This window comes from Dromaius novaehollandiae, chromosome 8 (genome assembly GCF_036370855.1).
Source record: "Dromaius novaehollandiae isolate bDroNov1 chromosome 8, bDroNov1.hap1, whole genome shotgun sequence".
NCBI lineage: Eukaryota > Metazoa > Chordata > Aves > Casuariiformes > Dromaiidae > Dromaius > Dromaius novaehollandiae.
This window is the reverse complement of record NC_088105.1, coordinates 11,339,963-11,352,095: the sequence shown is the minus strand read 5'-3', so window position 1 is coordinate 11,352,095 and position 12,133 is coordinate 11,339,963. Positions and strand designations below refer to the sequence as shown.

Sequence of the window (12,133 nt, the reverse complement as noted above, 5' to 3'; positions counted from 1 at the left end):
GGTAGTGAGGACATGCAACAGCCGTAGGTGATTTTTGCAAGAAATGTGGTAGCAGGCAAAAAGCTCATAGATATTATCCACGTATGTAGTTCCACAAAACAGGTGATTTTTGGCCGAAGAGCAAACTTTATAAATGAAAACAAATTGGAAATGTGCAAGTTAGAACAAAGTGTTCGAACACCTTTTATTAGAGCTATAGCAGAGATTTCATTCCTTTAACCTGCAAGCGATAACATAGAATGCAGTCAGAAAAATGGTATATTGTATTCAAACTCCTTCTTTAGAGGAGAGTAGACTTTTTTAGATTCTTTGCTGGCAGTGAGACTAAGACATAAATGGAACTTGCTTGAGGGTCATTTGTTTCTCTAAAGCAGAGATATCAGGGGCTTCTTTAAGGAGATGAAATCACAGAAAACCACAGTTCTTCTGAAAACATACAAAGAAGTCTTCACTCCCCCAGGCTATTATTTATAGTAACTGTAAACATCATGTGCTCAACTTTTTTATTGTGAAATAAGGGATACTGCATCATTTGGTCAGTAATTGTTTACAAAGGCAAATGCTGTTTACATCTGAAGAGTGCCAGTTCCTTAAAATCAGAATTATTATCAAGTGTTAAAGGGGTAACTGGTGCATTAATAAGCTTAGGCAGAAATGTAACACTGCCTGGAACATTCTGGTCAAGACCACTTGTTATAATGTGTGAGCAGGCTGACTCAGACACATGCATATCCCTCTCCTCAGTGCAAGCTGTTTTCTGTGATCTTTGTTTACCTACTGCTATATTAAGGACTCATTGCCATTATAAGTATGTGACACAGCTACCATTAACTACAACGTAAAAGTACAACAAAACATGTCATCTGAACTTGCACAATTCTGCCACAATTAGGTCAGTGGAAAAGATGAATCTAAAATTCATGCAAGTGATCCAAGCTTGGATTTGTGGATGAAGGTAGCTTACAACACAGTTGCATGAATTTGCCAGTGGCTGCACGAATCTTGCCACAAAGACATTAGTTGTTTTTGGTTTTATAGGACATAGCTTAAGGTCTCATTTGGGCTTATGGAAGCCTGATCTGGGAATAGTCACTTTTAATCCACCATCCAGGTGGCACACTTAGCTGCCTATTTTGAGAGAAGCAAGAGTAGATATATACATGGAAATAAGGGGCAATCATATTGCAGGCTAGTATCTCATGTTTGTCAGAGAAAAGCTCCTGGCCTGTGATCCTGAAAGAACCTGTTAAACCCATTACTTAAGTTCAGCACAATGTTCATCAGAAACACCTGCTGAAAATAGTAAAGCCACAGCACAGCCACAAGCTTTCACAGTGCCGATGTGCCTGTACCCTCCTTTCTTTCTACTGTGTGACTTCCAGTCAAAAATAGGGAGAGATGTTGCTGTCAGTTATGCTGGAAGATACAAAGTCCTGGACTCCTCTATTGAGTTAATCTTTAACAGATCTTTCTGTTAGAGGTGTGGTATATAAGAAAAGGTTGGTGAAACTATATTGCTGCCTGGTTTGGGTTTTTATTTTTTCATTTTTTTCCCCATGCCACAGCAGTCTCCAGGCTCAGGCAAACTAACTGTACATCTGTTTAGCAACTTCTTGGGAGGCCAGAGTGTTTACAATTGTGGGTTTTTTGTTTTTGTTTGTTTGTTTGTTTTTGTGCAAAGAGCACAAAGTAGTGCACAATTAGGCTGCATAGCTTGCTCCTGCTGTAGGAGGTACTAAAACAGTGTCAGCTTTTACCAGAAATCCTCCCTACACACATACAGTAGCCTCCCATACACAGTATGTATGCATATATGATTATTAACAAATAATATTATCTCCAGATTGCTAGTGCTTTCCACATGTCATTGTGCCACTTCTGCTGTTTCTTCAACCTCTTTTTGATGCATTTATCATGGAAAATAATCATCAGCTGGACACACGTGCTGGCTGACGATTTATTTTGTGTCTTTGCTGATACAGACCAGCTTGTGGTGATAGGCTGTAGTTCCTGAAATAGTCTTCTCTACTCTGGAGAACTTAATTACTGGCCACATGGGATATAAACATTTGGATGATAGGGTTGTACAAGGACAGCTCTTGCAGAAGCAAGAGTTGCATATAAGGCCTTCTGCACTCCTTTAACCCCTGAGCTTGCTGATTTTCTGCTGTTAGATCTAAGCAATACACGGGTAAAGTTGAGAGTTTGTTTTCTATAAGGTAACAGCTAAACCAGCAGAGAAGCTGGCTCTGCATTTCAGTCTTCAGCATGTTTCAATAGGTTTGACTGGAAAATCCCGCTATTAAGTATACACCACCCTTCCTGTGTGACACTAGAGGTAAGTTTCCAATGTGACTTAGTATTTTTTCCCTTCCAGAACAGTAACGTAGCAGCTTGGTGGGATTCTCAGCAGGCAGTGTGCTCTTTGCTGAAAAGTTTCCAAGTTTCTCCGGAATATTTCAGAGACTAGTGAAGCTGGGAAGCTTTTGATTTCAACTGCCCCAGATGGCTCAGGTAGGGTTTGGCTGCAAGGGTTTGGTATAAACCACCACAAAGATAAGAACCGTTTTTAGAACTCAAACTGAAGTTTAATCCTCTATTGTGCGGCATCTACCATGTCTAGAGTTAGTTAAATTAATTATAACAGAATTTCACAACAGTTTTGTATGATCCCACAGAGCAGATACCCAGGTTGAGGGTGATGATTAATTTCCAGTTCTGTTGAAAACAGACCACTGCTATAAGAGAATATTATCCATCTTTCCTAACAGGTCAGCAGAAATTTTGGAAGAATATTTTTAGCTGTTTGCAGCTAGATTTGTACCTACCATTTTAGCCAAGAGGGAGAAAGGAGGAACTACTGCTCTGTACCATTACACTCCTGTAGTCCGAGTCTGGTGCAGAGACATTATTTATGTATCGTTCTCTCTTTGCCTTGGAGACCACGCGGACCCTAGCTCTGACTGGACGTAAGGAGGTCAGTGCCAGGGAAGCCCGTGGAAGGTACTTGAGGGTGCAGAATGGAGCCAGATCACATACTAGACCCCATGTTGCTGCGTGTGAGCAGGAGGTGGTACTTTATGCGTTTGTGGAGGATATCTCCAGCAATAATCACAGGAAGGCGCAACTCCTCTGCTCTGTATTTCATAGGCAGGTCCTGCTCTGGTGGGCCTGTGGCAGGCATGGTGCTGGGTGAAACTGAAATAAGCACTGACATCCAGTGTCTGGTGCATGTGAGTAGCCTCAGAAAAAGCATCAGTAGTGGTAGGAGTAGAAGGATATGGAGAGCTTGTTCTCCCAAATGTAGGAGTATCTATTTTTTCCACTTTCTTTATTCCATTAGCTGCTTGTAGGATGGCATGTTTTGACCACAGTCACTCAGCGCTGTCAGTGTGCGTAACCAGCCGTCTTGTGAAGGTGCCTGGTGTACTAGCTGTCCCTGTGGCCTGTGTGTTAGCAGCAGCAGAAAAGGCACAGACAACTGACAGTCATCTAAATCCTACCAGATGGAAATCCCCCACGTAAGCTTTACATGAACTTAACTCTGAATGTTTGGGCTTTTGTTTTAGGTTTGTGTTTTAGTTTGTCATTTTTCCAAAGCATTGTTTTATATAATTAAAAAATGTTGCTTACATGCAGTCACCAGCTGTGCTGGCCACATTTACAGCAAGCAGAGCTCTGTGACAGATTTACTCAGCCTGGATCGGTCACATTTGTTTCTAATAATACCAGTGTGTTCCAGCTTTCTCATTATGTTTTGATGGCCTTTGTATTTACTGTAATGCGTAGAAGACTATTGAAAAAAAGCGTGTTATGGACAGTTCCCTTATGAATTTGACTGGTTATATATGGCACCTGATCATTTGATCAGATACCTTCCCATTTAGGTTATTAGAAGGAGTGAGTAGGCAAATTCCTTCTATAATCTCTATCTTATTCATGACTTCACAAACTCATATACTATGTTTTCCAGCCACATCTGTTTTAAGCTGCAGAGTTTTAGGCTATTTCCTCTCTCTTCCTATGGAGATCACAGCATATCTCCTGCATTGCCATCAGGGACTTTCTGTATACCTGTCTACAGCTGAAGTGGCCAAAAGTGCACGCTATTGCAGGTTGTTTGGAGTATTTTTTTCCTCATATTGTTACTTGTATTTATTAACGTTTATTTTTTGCTCAGTACTGCATAAATGTGTTGGATAACTTGGTTTTGGTGCAAAAACTATTATTAAACATGTACTTCAGTTATTCAGAAAAGAACAACCAGAAAGATGATAAAAGTCTTTCTGTTGATTATATTTTGTAGTATTTTGAAAGAAGCAGAAACTTTATTGTAACTTTTATCACAGCTTTTTTGTTTTTAGATTCAACAAAAGCTATGGATGTATTTATTCTTGTTAACTACACGCAGAAGTAGCAACACATTACACTTTCCCAAGTTGCAAGTGTATACCAACAAAGTAAATGGTATAAAAACATTTCTGGGAACAGTTAGTACAAGGGGCATGCAATTGCAGTTTTCTCTGGATCAACAAACATAGTGTACTATTGGATTTTTTTATATTATCCTCTATTTAGAGAGTGATAGATTTAAGATAAAAATACCCTCAGTCCTGAGAATGTTACTTGTTTGCCGAGCAGTTTGAAGAAAATTGCAGATGAAGACTCTAGCTCTTTGGTGTCCCTTGAAACACAGACTCCTCATTTGCCATCTATTCATATATTTAGTTACTCTTGTCATTAGATTTTTGTTATTTGTGTATAAAGAAAAAGACATCCAGTACTGTTTTGTAGAAGAGAAACCTTAAATGGCTTTGTAGCCTGAGCAGGGCTAATTTGACAGCCATTACAGTGGCAGGGCTTGCAGTAGGGTGTGCCAGGGGACTCTAATCCGCTTCCTTTCAAACAGCATCGCTTCACTTTCAGTGGCAAAACAACAGTGTTAGGAGCCAAGGGGGATTGACGTTTCTCGTAGGTAGTGCAGCCCCCGGGAACTGTGCAACGCCATTGTTCGAGGGGCTGTACAAACATATCAAAGAACAAATAAGCAAGGGGGGTGGATGACGGACTGATTTACTACCTCAAGGTCATACAGTATCTTGTCCCAGAGGTAGCAGCCCAGTAACCTTCTAACAGATCACGTAGAAAGCTAACTCATCGCCAACCTCTGATATTTCTCTACAAGGAAAAAAGGCTACAGTTTAATTAAAAGTACTGTGTCATATGCATAGTAAAACCTTATTAAAAGAATTTTAAGAGATGAGAGTCTGATTCAGATGTTTAAGATGTCTTCTAAAAATCCCAACAATGTTTTAAATTGAAGGCATATCAAGCTATGAATTCTATTTCATATATTCACCATTAATACAGTATAATTAAAGACAGATTCAGCAGATCTCTTAAACTATGGTTAAGAGAGTAAAAAAGAGATCCTTTTAATGAAAAGAGTGTAATTTTATCACAGTTGCCACAGAAATGCCCAGGACCAAACTCTGCCCACCATTACATTTGGAGAAAGCTTACTGGTTTTAATATAGTTGCAGGGCCATGTGAAGAAAATATCTGGCACACTGTATTATTAAATTCATTAGTGGAAGAGCAGATAAGTAACACTGAATATAAAAACCCATTAAACCCAGACTCACCAGTTAATTATTTAGTCAGTGTACTTACTTAATATACAAAGAGGAACTTTGTAGTCAGGATGACCTTCAGCAGGAGTGACACCTTCTGAAACGCAGTTTCTTGGAGTTTATCATTTTACTAATACCAGCTGAACAATGTTCTGTTCAAACCAAAGTAGTGTTTTTGCAGACCTTTTTCTTCATGTCCAGGCCATTCTTGTCTCTCTGTCCCCCTTCCTGCTCCTCACTGCTTCCTTGGCTGTGTTGATCAAAGTGTTTGAGGGATGCATGAAGGACAGCACTTAATTATTTTAACCTGGATTGGTTTTTTTGGATCCAGCACACTGTATGGCCTCACAACAAAAAAACTGTATTCTCAACTCATAATTGCCTACTATTTTTAAATAAAACCGTACTGTTCACAGCAAGGCAATACTCAATACGTATTCTTTCTAATGTAATGTATGGATAAAACTGGTAAAGTGAGTAGGATTGCTTTTGTGGGTGAAAGCAAGTGGGATCAGTGAGTGCATCTGCAGTTAGTTCATGCTGCCATCTTGTGGCTCCTGCTTAGGGAGTTTTTAGAATACAGAAGAATGTCAAAATAATCAAAGGCTATCATGCAAAATTAGGAAATGAGATGTTCTCTGAATAGCCACTGACACAGATAGAACAGTTTTATGTATTTTCCTAGACAATTGCTGTTCCCTTTGAAATCATAAAGTCAGTTGCCATTTTTCTGCTCATCCTTTCAGAGTAATATGAACCAAATGCTGGAAGGATGCAATGTGTATTTATATGTATCTTCTGTGATATTATAGATCTTATTATAGTGGGCAGACATCACATAATATGCAATTATAGAGTTTTTTGTAGATTTTAACAAATTCGTGCCCAGAAATGACATTTAACCAGAGAATCTGTCTATAATGAACATTCATGAATTAAGTTGTTGTTATACCTGTTGTTATATTATACCATTATGCCATGCAGTTATATTGTAATATTCATTTATTAAGTTATTATTATACCTGGAGGATTAGTAAAAAGGAGGATGAGAACTCTCACCAAAGCCTGCTGAAGGCTGCGTCCATCCCTGATGTCATAAAAGATGAAACGACGAGGATGATGAGGGAGGTGAGTTGCTTAACACTTCTCGCTTTCAGCATTCAGGAGTTGAACATGACGCTGTTGAACAATAGGTTGTTTGTAATAGAGCTTAACACTTTCATGAAATCTTTGGCAGCTCCTGCATTTCACTTGACCTTGCTTTTGAACTGCTGTAGTTTTTTTCTTTTTTTTCCCCCCCTCCCTGGAGCTAGGATTTCTCATGCTAGTGTCTCAAGTTTCTCTGTGGACAACAAATCCTGATCCCCTTAGTCATTACAGTCCCAGCGACTGATTTCCTGGTAATTCCCTGGCTGTATCTGAATCTTCTTTTAGGGCATAGTCTTTCCTTCACCACCACTATTGTAAGTCTGTCAGGCACATGCTTTCATGGCTTTATTGAAAATCTCTTGCCATTGTCCAATTTGGATACCTGTTTTGTAGTAGAATTATTAAGGCTGATATCTTACTTAAGTGTACATCTGAGAATATTTTTGTTGATTTTTTTTGTTTACTTTTCAAATACCATTACTTTTAGAAAATTTTCAGTTTTCCCTACCTAGGCCAAATTTTTCTTTCTTTTCAAATGGCTTTTGGATGTTGCAGAAGCCTGCATCATAAACTAATTAATCTTGCTGCTGTTGTTAGTTGTGTAACTAACCTTCTCACCTTCTAAATTTCTTACCCTTTTTGTGTTAATGCTGCCTGAAGCTATTGTGGTTACATCTCCTTTCAGACACAGGCTCTAGCCTGCTAGTTTAACATTTTTAAAAATCTGAGACTGCACAAATTGTCGTCACTTAGCTTTTGCTATTTCTCATTTGTCATGTTAAATGTAAGCCATGCTTCTCCACCAGCTTGTCTTTACGTGTTTTCCCCTTGGGTCCGTACGCATGTTGTGTGCGTTCGAGGTGCTGTACAAACATATCAAAGAACAAATAATATCTTATCTGTTAAATATAGATAATATTTGCCACTGGCTGAAGGCAGAGTTTCTGTTGCAAAGCTTTGATTTTTACAGATGCTTTTGAATCTTGTTTGTCTCTATTGATTTATTTTAATAGTTACTACTGTTTTTCTCTTTTTCCTTGTAATTTCTCTGCTCCTTTGATAGATGGTGTGTTTGGACTATGCTGCATGGCTTGCATTGCCAAATGGGGCTGCTTCCTCCCTTCTGACCCCTGTAAACCAGATATCTCTTTCATTATTACAGTTTGGCTTCTTCCAGGTCACCTAGCTCAGAACTTGATTCTTGAGAAAAAGAAGTGGGCCTTTGATGACAGGGACCCAAACTGCCTCTACTAGATGAATAACTGTAATTTTCCCTTTGTAACCAGAGGATTAGTTTATCTCTTTTGGCCTGCAGGACAAGTACTTTTTGCTTTGTCATGATCCCTTAATGTAAGAAATGCTTGTGATGACTGACAATCTGTCCTTTCAGTAGTCCCAGTAAGCACCACAGATGAGCGGACCGGCACTTTCCTTGGTCCTCCTCTTACTACTATAGGACATGTGGGATAATCATGGGAAAAGAAAAGAGAGATTTATTGAAAAGATGTCAAGAAGGCCAAAATGTTTTTTTTTTTCCCTCCGTGCTAGTCTTTGCTAAAGCTCAAGAAGAAAGAAGTGACTAAGACTGCTGGTGGTAATGACAAAATAGTGAGATCGCTCTTAGAACAGAGAAGGAATATGTTCAAGAGTGTTCTTGGGAAATCAGGTGATCTCAAGCTGTCTAGGGGTCAGGAATTTTATTAAAGAGCTAGCCAAAGTGATTTCAGAATCATTTGTGGTTATTTTTGACAGTTTACGGTGGATAGGTGAGGTAGCTGAGTGCTATAAAGGTTAGGCAGTACCTGTCTCTAGAAGGAATAAAAAGAGGGTCTGGATAATTACAGATCAGTTTAATTTTCATTTACAGATAGAAAAAATTCTGAAACAAAAACAGTCTGGAAAAACTTGGACAAGGAGCAGACCATGCGGATTTCTTGAGGAAAGTCGCATCAAATCAAACTTATTATCATCCTGTGACAAGATAAAACGGTCTTACTGCTAGGGGAGAAGACAGTACCTGGCAGTATATTAAGTCTTTTTGGTGTAGTCATCCCTAATGTGACTCTAAATGAAATTTTTAGACTACTGGATTTAAAATGGTTGGATAACACTATCTAGAGAAGCATTTTTTGAAGTGTCTGAGTGGGAGGAGGTATTTCCAGGTGCTTGTCCTGGGAACATTCCTTTCAACCTGGTTCATGAGTAGAGAATACAAGTTCGTGTAGTATTTAGTAACAATCTAGTATAAAAATAAATACAGTAGCTGGGAAGATCTGTAGGCTGTTGGGAGAGAAATAGGGTGGGAATTCCAGTCTTGACGGATGGCAGAAATGGTCTTGGAAAAACTAGGATGCTATGCGGTAAGCATAAATGCAGGTTACTTCACTTAGGAAAAAATCACTTAGAAAAAAACACAGACACCAGCTGAAGACTGGCTGTTCTGCAGCAGACACTGCTGGTGTTTGTGCTGGGTCACAAGCTAAACATAAGTCAAAAAAGTCCTGTTGTGAAAAAGCAAATATCATGCTGGGGTGTAAACAGTAATGCAGCCTGCAAAACATGTGTTGCAGTCTCTTTGTTCTGCTCAGTGTGGGGTAGTCTCAGCTGCAATACTTGATTCTAGGTTTGGAGCTGTGCCCTTGAAGAGAATGTGTGTACTGTCGTCATTTCCAGATCTGTGTCACTTTGGCTATCTTTAGTCATGCATAAAGAGACTGTGACCAGGTTATGCACAACTTGGCCAGTAAATTTTGCTTTATAGCTTTAACATATAGTAAGGGCAGGTAGGTTTTAACAAGCTGCTAGGCCAAGCGTTAACATGCTTGCACCCTCCTCTCAATAAGGCATCCAAGCAATCTTTGCTGGCCACATTGGCATTGCCGAGAGAGGAAGGGTTGGTCTTCAGTGCTCTCTGCAACAGCTCCGCAATGGTGCTCAGTTGCTGTCTTCCGCCTTCCTGTGCATTTCCTGTAGTATTTTCAATGTTGATATTTTTCCTCTTGAATCTTTGAGCTACTAACTTTCCCTGTCACAACAATCCTGTAACTTTTTCTGCCTTATCATGCATGGCTCTATTCTGTGGCTTTTTCCACAGCTTAGTTGTTTCCTCTGCCAATTTTAGGGAGCTGAGATGCCTTGAAGTTAGGCGTTGTGGTTTTGGACACAGCCGAACCCCTTGGAGAGGAGGTGAATGGTTACAGAGAGGATTGCACCAAACATCGGCTTGGAGGCAGTGTTGGCAAAAGCTAAGCAGCTAGCAAGTGTCGATGTCAGGCAAGCGATGGGTTAGGCTTGCTGAGGGGGAGCAAGGTGTTTTAGAGCCAACCTCAAGAACCACAGCCAGCCCCATCTCCCCACTGGTGTTAATTTGGGGAGCTGCACTGCCTGCTTTCTGAGCCCCATAGGTGACAGACTTTCCTGGTAACTCGTGTTTACTTAGAATGGACTTTCTGTTGCCTCACACCATGGCTCTGGGTTTTGCCAGGCTGCACTGATAGAAATCTGAAGCAGGGATTAATCAGCAGACACTTGGTCGAAGCTGGCGTATGGTTTTCCAAGAATGCAAGCGAGGTCTCAGGCTCAAATGGCTGGAGCGTGTTTGTGTATCTTAGCCAGCGTCATCAGAGCATCTAAGTGCAACAGTCTCAGCACTGGAGCCGGATGACTTGGTTTTCTTTAACAAATGGTGCTCAGGTCACACTGTCTTTCACAGAAGGCAAAGGCATGCACGTCTCTTCTCCAAGTGCAGCACTCTTTAAAAAGAGGCTCAACAGTTTTCCCAGATATTAGCTCAGTAACACAAGGGCTAAATAAACAGCAACAGATGGCAAGTCCCCTGTTCTTGTACACCACAAAGCTAGAAGATGACTCCAAAATGCATTTTGCAGAGTTGCTGTTCACAGCGGGTGAATGTGAGCAAGCAGTGAACTACAGCCAGAGGAAATGAGAGAGCAGCAGGAACGTTGTTACATCCTTCTCAGATGTGATTAGGAAGGAGTATTGGAAGATGATGGCTTACCTCTAGGCTCTGTCTGTCGCTGCTTGAGCAAGGGTAAAGGCAGAATTAAGAGATTTTTTTGTTTTTGTTTTTTTTTCAAGATGTTTTCCCCAGAAGCCCTTTACCAAGAGTGTTGTTCCCAGGAGAATTTACTTTAGAAGAGAAAGTGGTGATCTCGAGAGTCCTTTCCCAAAAGAGCTCTCTGTTATGGGATGCTTTAGCAAGAAGGACGTTCTCCAGAGACTTTGCTTTCCCTCAGAAGATTGAACTTTTCTGCAGAATTTTTTTTGTGTGTGTTTCAAAGACTAATTTCTGACTCCATTCATCTGAAAACAACACTTGACTTAAGACTGGCTGTAGCCTCTGGTCTGTAGTTTCCTTTGTGACATGGTATTCTCCTTTACTTCCCAGACTGGGCTTTCAACCACACAGAAGTTGTAATACAAACATTTGTATTTGGTGCTTTGATTCAATACTGTCTGTCTCTGGCTTGGACTCCACTTAAAGACAGTTAAAACCCTGGGTCACCATCCTTTCTGAAAATCATCCCCCCCTACTTTCAGGCAGATGTCCAAGAATTTCTATCAGTATCTATCTTCCTCAGTATCAGGGACTAGTGGAACCAGAGACTGTGGAAGCAGCCACAATTCAGTGGTTATGCTATGGGAGCAAATTTGCCCTTTCTGCTATTTGCTAGCACAGTTTAGCCAGGTAAAAGGCTTCACTGGAGTCCCAGGGTCACAAATTCAAAGCTAGACAAATACCAGTATCATGTTTCCTGCCAGCACCAGCATTACCACATGATGGTATCTAGAGCTGAAAAACCTCTTGGAGTTCAGGGCATCTTAAAAATGTCTAAATGACTAGGTCTGTGGTTTATATTTCCGAGGCTGCGTATTGCTGGATTCATGACCCAATTTAAGCAGAGAAGGATGTGTGCGTGAGGGGATGGGGAGAGAGAACTGTTATAGGTGTGCTATGTGTATAGGTGGGCTATCAGTGAAGCCATCTGCCCCTGCAGGTACCAAGGTTTCTGAGGTGAGATCCAAGCCACAGACTTTACAGCCAGGGAACTGCTAATGGCAGTAATGGTGCTGCCCAGGTTGCCTGCTTTGAAAGATGACTTGGGTTTTGTTTATGCACAAGCGACTCATGTTTTGTGAGCACACCATCCACCACGGGGGATGTCTCTGTGAGCAAAGGCCCGGCACTAATGTCATCCTGCGTGGCTGTGAATGAATTCGTCCTTTATTCAGCTCTCTCTACCCCTGCTGAGCTGAGAGCTCTGCACTGCTCACAGATGTACATAGATGCTGCCATTTGCAGCACTCGTTCAGACGAGCTTCCACACCCC

The 12,133-nt window shown here is 40.7% G+C and overlaps 1 long non-coding RNA gene across 1 annotated transcript; it reads left to right on the top strand.

Moving 5' to 3' along the window:
- The first annotated feature begins 1,934 nt into the window (after positions 1–1,934).
- On the top strand, positions 1,935–6,818 carry LOC135329006 (uncharacterized). Its single transcript, XR_010390125.1, has 3 exons — positions 1,935–2,514; positions 3,344–3,521; positions 6,644–6,818. It is a non-coding gene; the product is annotated as an uncharacterized LOC135329006 (long non-coding RNA).
- The last annotated feature ends 5,315 nt before the right edge of the window (positions 6,819–12,133 follow it).